Below are 8348 nucleotides of genomic sequence, written 5' to 3'. Positions count from 1 at the left end.
TGCAGATGGCTGGCTGTGTTTTGCGCTGGGGAGACGCCCTGCGGCTCTCGCTCCTCATCCACTCCCCAGCCCATTCATCTCATAATTCGATTTTCTGTGTCAGGGCGGAGCGCTGGGGAGGAGGCGAGGGCCGGCTCGCACGTTTTCTGTGTCAGGGCGGAGCGCTGGGGAGGAGGCGAGGGCCGGCTCGCACGTTTCTTGATCTCTGCGTCTAGAAGGGGACGTCTCGAATGTAGGCGCCTGCTCGGCAGGACCCAGGCCGCCTGGCGCTCATCTCCGGGGATAGTGGAGACCATCTCCCCAAAGATCCCTAGGGGACAGAGGAGGGCCATGCGGAGCCCCAGGCTTCAGCCCCGCGGTCAGAGGGCTCCCTGCAGAGGAGCAAGCCATGTTGATTTTACGGAGAAGGCTGCTATGCACATTTCACTGCTGATTTATTGGTTTTTAACTAGATCCTTATGCTGGGCTAAAAAAGCCATCTTGCACTTTGCAAGGCTCTGCTGACGGCTGCCGAAAATGACACACGGGCTCCTCCTGCTCGCCTGCCCCTCGCTCCGCCCAGAGGGCGACAGTGGAGGTGTGAGCCTGGGGTCCTCTTCTGAGGAGGGAGCCTCATCCTTCAGGCTCCCAGCCACTGACCACCTGTGGTGTGCACTGGGGCGAGTGTGTTTGTGTGTGTGTGTGAGAATTTATGGACTTGGAGGGAGGGGCTGGGAGAGGGGAGGGCCTATATTGAGCCCTGAGACATACTGCCCACCTTTCCTCCCTTGGGCCTCATGGAACACTTGTCATGCGTTTTAACGGACTTTGGAGTCAGACAAACCTAGACTGACTTCCTAGTTACTGTCTCGCTGTGTGATTTGGGGAAGTTAGGTAACCTCTCTGATTCTTGATTCATCATCTTCGGAGTGGGTATAACGCTTACCTACGGTGTGGGGATCACGTGAAATATCGTATAAGCCACATTAACCCAGTGCCCAGCATACAGAGGGGGCTCGCTGATTAGATTCCCTCCTAACTTCTTCCTCCCAACCCTGGCTGGTCACTCCCAGGAAGAGGGAAGTTCCTGAACATGGGGACGGATGACTTCACACTGCCTTCCAGCACTGCATACGGTGCTTCATGATTCCGTGGAAAACGATACACTCATACGCCGTCAATTGATAAACGATAAGGCACTTTCAACCCGTTAGCTCATCAAATCCTCATGAAAGTTCTATGAGAGAAGAGAGAGGATGAAAGGAAGCAGCAGAGTCATTTCACGGAGACAGATAAAGGGTTTTATCTCAGAACCATAATCTGAACCCAGGGAGACAACTTCTGGCCTAGAGCTCTTTCCTTGGTGTCCCGGCTGCCTCTCCTGCTCTTCCACATGGTTCCCCTTCTCAGGGAGAACGGCTCCGTGGACCACGAGGGTTTGAGGTGAAGGGATTTTAGGTGTACAAATGGGGTCCTTTCGCCATGGGAGCAAAGGGAAGCCATCAAGGGGCAGGAGACCCACGTGGACACCTGCCTGGGGGGGGGGGGGCTGCTTCTTTGGCCTGCCTGGGAAGAGGACCCAGAGAGCAGGGTGGGCACAGTGAAGACAGGTCTGATCGAGACCCCTAGAATCACGGAGCCAGAGGAGGACGCTGGCCGCATCTGCAGAATCCATCAGGCAGCTTGATGGGTCGCCGTGAAACAAAGATGGGATAAGGTTACATGTGTTTTCCGTGGGAGTCGGCTCCAATTTCAGCCTGATGATTTAGTCAGGTGTAAGCATGAAGTTTCCAATTTAGAGAAATAAATCTCCAGTGATTTTATTATCCCCTGTTTTACCCTGACACCCAACTTCACCCCGGCCCCCTGTCAAAGCCCTCATGATGTGTTTATATAGGGCGCACTGTAATTGATTGGCGTGCAATAGAACATGACACAGAAAATGTGGCCTTCCCCACCAGCCCCGACTCTGGGAGCTTCCATATTTCATCATCCCCCCGGCCCAGTCCCAGGCCCCTACTCACTGTGGCCGCAAATTCCTAGGATTCTGGGTTGTCTGAGAACAGGAGCACAGGTCCAAGGGGTCCAGGCAGGCACCCCAAGGTGGCCTGAAGATGTGGAGTGAAGGACGCCGGAGAGAGGCAGCTGCCCTGGGTAGAAACTGGTCGGGGTGGCTGGACAGCTGACCTCAGAGGCCCTGCCTTTTCTGGGAGTTGCTGAAATGAATCATCCATGGCTCTGGGGTCTGGTAATCCTAAAGTTCTAAACTTCTGAGATGGTCAGTTTCTCACAACGTTATTTCAATCTATGGATCTGTGGTCCTAGATTTATGAATCTATGGCAACAATATGTAATACACGTAATACTAGGGTGTACTATGGTACTATTCCTGATCAATATGAATACAAATATAAATGTGGATTTGAATATTGCCGTCAGTGCTAAAACCAATACGAGTTCCAATAACGTCGCTTGTCGAGGGCTTTCTATGTGCACAGCCCTTCACTAGGCAGATGGCGTCATTCTTGCATTTAATTTCCCCACCAGCTCTGTAGGAAGGTGGTGTTTTCTCCATTTTACACAGGATGCCATTGAGGATCAGAGTGGGTAAGAACTTGTTCAAGGCTACACAGTTTTTCTTTGTCTTTTAAGATTCTGGGATTTTAGCACTCTTGCCTACAAGGCAGCCAAGACACAGTGGAAAAGGCAGATAGATGTGGGGTGAGAAGCAATCCCAGCCTCGTTGGCTGTTGTTGGGAGTGTGCCTGTTATGTGCTCAGTGTTAGCCCAGTTGTCATCGACTCTGTCTTCAGCTCTAGGAAAGATGTCGAGGTAGAAAATCTGCAAGATTCAGGGTAGAGAATGAAGGCCCAGTCTTTGCCAAAGACAGATGATGGGGGAGTTCACTTCTGATTCCTCTAGAATCCTGTAGTTTCTGCATCTGCAGGAAAAAGTCATGTAGCCCAACCTCCAACCAGAATCCAGATTCTTACCTGCCCCAGCCCCCTGACTGGTGGGGGTGGGGGGTGGGGTGGGGGGTGGTGGTGCCTGTTTTCTACTTGCACATCTCCAGAACAGGAAGTTTCTACCTTCTGATGAGCTGAAACTTGCCTTCCTGTAGCTTTGGCTTAGGGGTCCTAACTCTGTCCTGTAGGGCCACAGAGCAAATCTGCTTCCTGTGCTCCGTGACTTTGGAGATTTTGAGACACAGTAAATCAAATCTGCCTACTTACTTATCCATCTATCCACTCATCATCCATCCATCAATCAATACATCCCCTCTTCCCTTTTTTCTCTGTCTCTCTATCCATCCATCCATCCACCATCCACCCATCCACCCATCTATCCACCATCCATCCATCTAATAGTCCAGCTGTCCATCATTCATCCATTCGCCCACCCATTCACTCACTTACTCAGTCACTCCTTCATTAATTCATTGAGGGGCAACCACCCAAATGGCACTTGTTAGGCACTCTGGGGAGGGACACAGAGTGACTATGCCCTCAGTAAGCTTGGGAGAAGCCAGACTCACACCGACAGAGCTTATTCATTCCAAACATCAGCACTCTAGCGACTGTCTCAGCAATTTGTAAGTCAGTGTTGAGCGAGTGGTTCAGGCTCTGAGTGCAACCAGGAGCCAGAGGAGAGAGGGTCTGGTGGGCGGTGGGCTGCTCAGGTCCTGCTTCCTGCACATTATTTTCTTTGCTTTACAAACTGGTATCTCAGATACGATTTCCCGCGGACCAACAGTGAAGTTGCATACTGTGCTTGGCTTGCTTCCCTTCCTTCATTCACTGGTTCAACAAATACTTGTTCAGCACGATTATCTGGCAAACTCTTCAGATATGGTGGCAAATAACAGACACATCCTTGTCCTTTTCAAGCTTATCATTTAGTGTAGGAAACAGATGATAAACAAGTAAACAAATTACCTAGATATTGGTAAGTGCCATTAAAAAAAGGAGCAGGGGAAGAGAACAAAGCAGGAAGGAAGATGCTAGTTTAGATAGGAAGATTGGGAAGACTTCTCTGAGGAGGTGACATTTGGGCAGGATAGGAAATCCTAGGGATGGAGGCCGTGGCCTTTGGCTTCCTGTTTCTCCTGGAGAAAGGGAAGGAGTTGGGCAAGGGGACTAGAATGATGGGAGGCTCGAGTCCTTAGTTGGAGAGAGAAGGACGATTCATCAGGTTTCCCTTGGAAAAACAGCCCAGGAAATCAACCCTTTGTGGTCCACGAAGGGCACCACTCAGTTCCCGTCACTTTCCAGCACGTTGTCCTCGTTTACAGTGAGGACACAGAATGGTGACAGGGTGGGATTTACCCAAGATCCAGAGCAGGTCAGGAAAGGGTTCACACCGGGGCCCCGTGTGGAAGCTCCTGGTGCATACGCTGCCCTCCGTGGTTCCCGGCCTTGGCTGGGCTGAGTAGGGAGGCCCCCCACCCTGTCAGTCCTCTTCTGGAGGAGAAGGCATGGTGGGGTCCAGTCCCTAGAGACTCCAGATTTCTCTTCTTAATCTCTCAGACTCAGGGGAGTAAAAAATATGAGCCCAGAATCCCCAAGGGGTCAGCACGGGGTGGGGCCCAGGAGAGGTAAAGGGTCAAGGCAAACTGAGTGCTTTCCTTTGGGGCCAGAAGAGAGAATGATACACTGAGCACAAAATGAGAGGTAGCTGGAGGCAGTCATGGGCTGGGAGTCCACAGACATGGGCCCTAACCTTGGCTCTGGTTTGCTGCGAGACCTTGCAAATCCCCCTCCTCCTGGGACCCTCACTCTCAGTAAGGGGGTTTAACCTACATGCCGCTTGTGAATCCTTCTAGTTAGAACGTGCTTTATTTGGACTGATATACAGTAGACTGGCATTACAGCAAGAGGGAGTCAGGTAAGACATCAAATGCAACTTCCACCGAAACAGTTTACCTTCCGAAGGTGTACACTTGGCCTTCTAGAAACGTAGCCAGACACGGGGGTCTGTTCTGGATCCAGGTGGGATCTAGGTGTCAGGGAATTGATTACACTTGTGATCATTTATATCCATGGATGCCCCAGATGAACCATCCCTCCAGGTATTCACATCCCGTGTGGTCCCCACTCATGTTGAACCTGGGCTGGCCCTGTGACTCTTGTAACCAGTGAAGTGTAGTGGAAGTGATGATCAGCCAGTTCTGGCTATAAGGTTTACTGCTGTGTAACAGATTACCACAAACGGAGAAGCTTAAAACAACTCCCTTTGCTTAGCTCACAGTTCTGTAAGTCCAGGCATGGGTTCTCTGCTCAGGGTGTCGCCAGGCTGAAATGAAGGCGAGGGTTGGGGCTGCAATCTCCTCAGAGGCTCGGGGTTCTCTTCCTGAATTCAGTTCTTTGTGGCTGTAGGACTGAGGTCCCCGTTTTCTTTCTGGCTGTAGGCCAGGGGTGTGTCTCAGCTCCTAGAGGCTGCCCTCAGGTCCCAGTGGCATGGCCCTCTCCCAACATGGTGGCTTCATTCTTCAAAGGCAGCAGGAGAATGTCTCTCCAGTCTGCGTGATAGAGTCATACACACTGTAACAGAATCTATGTCATCACCTTTGCCCTATAAAGGTAACCCAATCAAGAGAGTGACTTTCCCATCATTTTCAGGTCCCATTCACACTGGAGGCAAAGGGAATACAGAGGGCATGTACACCAGTGGGTGGGAATCTTGGGGAGCATCTTAGAATTCTGCCTATCACACTGGCCCAATCTTTCAGAAGGCCTGGCAGCTTCCGCTCCTGTCCTTTTGAGAACCCTGAGCTGTGATGTAAGAAGCCTGGATACCCTGATAGAGAGACCACATGTAGAAGTCACCTGGGGAGGGAGAGGCCAGGTACCCTAGTGTGCCAGCTGAGTCTAGCCTTCAAGCCATCCCTGCCAACACGCCAGACATGGAAGTGAACCATCTTGGATGTTCCAGCCCTGCTGAGCCCCGTGAAGACTGCTGCCCCAGATGACATCATGTGGGGCAGAAGAACCACCCAACTCAGCCCAGTCAGCCCACCGAGAGTAGCCAGTGATGCCAGAGCCTTTCTGGTTCCACCTGCCCGGTGCTCTGTGTCCTGGGAGGGAACACGGTTCTGCCCATTCTATTTCTGAGTCATGGAAGACCTGTGTCTTGCGTGGTGATTCTCCACAGCAGAATCTCTGTGATAGGGGGTGGAGCCATCATTGAAGTTTCTCTCTGGTCCCAAGGCTGGTTGCCTCCTAATTATCTCGAGAGGTGGTATGGCTGGAATGGGGAAAATTCTAGACAGGAAAGCCAGGGACCTGGACTGTAGCACCAGCCCTGCAGGGTGATCTTAGAACCATAGCCATCACTTCTAGGGCGCTTTCCAGGTGCCGCGGGCACTGTTGTAAATGCTTTGCACATATTGACTCATTCTGACTTTGCAATCACCCTAGAAAGTAGATAGTGTTATTACTCCATTTTACAGATGAGGAAATGGAGTACAGAGATGTCAAATAACCTGCCCAGAGTCACAAAGCTAGGACGTGGTGGAACCCATCTCTTCCCTGGACATAATGATTCTGATTCTGAGATTTTAGCATTTCTTTGTTTTTGGAAATCTAAGATTCCACAACTCTTAAGGTCCTGGTAGCCTAAGATTCCATTAGTTTCAAGATCTTAGAATTCTCAGATTCCAAGATTCTAGAATTCTCAGATTCCAGGTTGAAAATGCGAATGCCTGCCATCTGTGGGAGTTGGGGTCAGGGGACGTGCTGGGGAGTGACACAGCTTGAACCTGCAGTCCTGCTCAGCCCTCTGTTCTGTTAAAGGCGCCCGCTGCCCCTTGGGCACTGACTTCATTTCTCTGAAACCCGAAACCTCTCTTGGAACTGGAAGCCCTTGGTGGTAGGAGAGCAGGAGGGAGACCTCCTTGCCTGATAGCGCCTGCAGCATCGCGGAGAGCGGCCAGAATAAGCAGTGAGAACGGGACTCGGAGTTCCCTGAGAATGATAACATTCTCTGCATCCCGCAGACCCCAAGGAAATCCACGTTGTCCTCGGGTGCTGCCGAGGCCGGAGGAGGGAATGGAGGCTGGTGTTTCCACAGGGCCCACCGCCCTGGGCGTTGTGTTTCTGTTGGAGCGGGGGCCACATGACTGGTGGCCCTGGAATAGCCGTGCGCTGCAGGACTGTGGGGAGGTCGTCCAAGGCCCGGAAGCAGGGCGTGCTGGCTGCAGTTCTGCAGGCAAGGCGAGGGAGCTGGGTCAGGGTTGACATGTGGAAGTGATTAGATGTCCGGAGACTGGGCACCATAGAATGAAGTGTCCTGGAGGGGCTGGGAGCCCAGGGGTGACTGACTCCAGCGGCCTCATTCTACAGATGGCGAAACTGAGGGGCAGAGAGCAGCTGTCCTGCAGCGTTTAGCATGGAGTTCAGTAAGGCTTCTGGAATCAACCCCAGCACAACTGAACCCCTGTGCTTCAGCGACACCAGACTCGTGCCTTTAACGCAACATTTTCTCACTTCTGGGCCTTTGCTCATGCTGTCCAGTCTCCCTGGAATGCCCTTCCACCCCTTCTTTGCCTGTTGAAGTACTTAGCTTTCAAGGTGCAGCTCCAATGCTACCTCCTCCAGGTAGCATTCCTGTCTCTGATGTCTTCTCAACCCCTACTCTGAGCACTGAGAGCACCTCGTCTACCCTTCTCCTCTGCGACATGTCACTTTTCCTTGCAGGTTATACGTAATAATAGTTGCTATTTTTGATCAGATACTACAGTTCAGGCAATTTACATGCATTTTCTTTTTTTTTCTTTTAATATCCCCATATTACAGATGGGCAAACTGAGGAAAAGAGAAGTTAAGCAACTTACCCAAGGATGCACAGCTAGTGAATAGCAGACCCTAGCTACAAACTCAGTCTGGCACCACAGTCCACACTCTTAACCATTGTCTATATTTCCTTTTCATAGTGCCTTGCACCTAATAGGTATGTTCAATAAATATTTGTTTAATAAATGAAGGAACAGCAATAATAAGAAAATAAGATTTACCTGTAATCCTACCACATAGAGATTTTGGGAATTCACCCTTTAGATTTGTTTCTAATGCAAGGATAGACTTTTTGTCATCATTTTGAGGAGCATAGATCAGGCATCAATGTATAATATGTTTGAAATTTTATTTATTTTTTGCATGTTTAATAAGTATTTATTGGATGAATGAAAATGCACAAACAGTAGTCTATGCATAGTGATAAGATCTGAAGAGCATCCCGAAGCTTGCCATAACCATTTCTTCTGCCTGACCACAGTGGTCCGAGAACTTCCTGCCGTCAGACTCACGCTCTGGATTGAGTCGCTGCTTCAGGAGGTGCTGGTTGCACATGTCAGTCAACTGAGAACAAGGACA

This window comes from Equus caballus, chromosome 2 (genome assembly GCF_041296265.1).
Source record: "Equus caballus isolate H_3958 breed thoroughbred chromosome 2, TB-T2T, whole genome shotgun sequence".
In the NCBI taxonomy this organism is placed as follows: Eukaryota; Metazoa; Chordata; class Mammalia; order Perissodactyla; family Equidae; genus Equus; species Equus caballus.
The sequence above is the reverse complement of the archived record's forward strand: the minus strand, read 5'-3'. Positions refer to the sequence as shown.